This window comes from Rhagoletis pomonella, unplaced genomic scaffold (assembly GCF_013731165.1).
Source record: "Rhagoletis pomonella isolate Grant_MI unplaced genomic scaffold, Rhpom_1.0 Rhpom_scaffold_00003, whole genome shotgun sequence".
NCBI lineage: Eukaryota > Metazoa > Arthropoda > Insecta > Diptera > Tephritidae > Rhagoletis > Rhagoletis pomonella.
In genome coordinates, this window is record NW_023458557.1 from 34012805 (window position 1) to 34013497 (window position 693).

The window sequence follows — 693 nt, forward strand, 5'->3', positions numbered from 1 at the left end:
ATTTTGAACCAAACTCAAAATGGTCTTGTTTGCTGCTTATCAGTTCATTCCCTCACAAATAACATAGAAACCCAAGTATAAAACTTTTTAGAACACTAAAAAAATTTAACGAAATTTCATCCATTTTAAAACTTTTTTCTCAGAAGTGTTAGCACTTTTTATACCCGAGCGCACTTGTGCGCAAGGGTATATTAATTTTGTTCACATAACGGTTGTTTATAACAGCCAAAATGAATCGTGATAGATATAGACAAATGTATACATAAATGATCAGAATGAAAAGAGAAATCGATTAAGCCATGTCGGTCTGTCCGTCTGTCCGTCCGTCCGTGTACACGATAACTCGAGTAAAAATTGAGATATCTCAACGAAATTTGGTATGTAGGTTTCTGTTAATCCAAGGTAGGTTGGTATTGAAAATGGGCGAAATCGGACAGTAACCACGCCCACTCCCATATAACGGTAATTTCCAGAAATACGAAAACTGCGATATTTTAGTAACTACTGAAGATAATTCACTCAAAATTGATATTTGTGATAATTTTCAGACGAAAAATAAGAATATTGTAAATTTTTGGAAAATGGGCGCAGCCACGCCCACTTATGGTTACATGTGTATATCTTGGTAACCGCTCCACCAATTTCTTCCAAACTTGGCACAGTTGTTGGCCTTGATACAGCATACTAAATGGC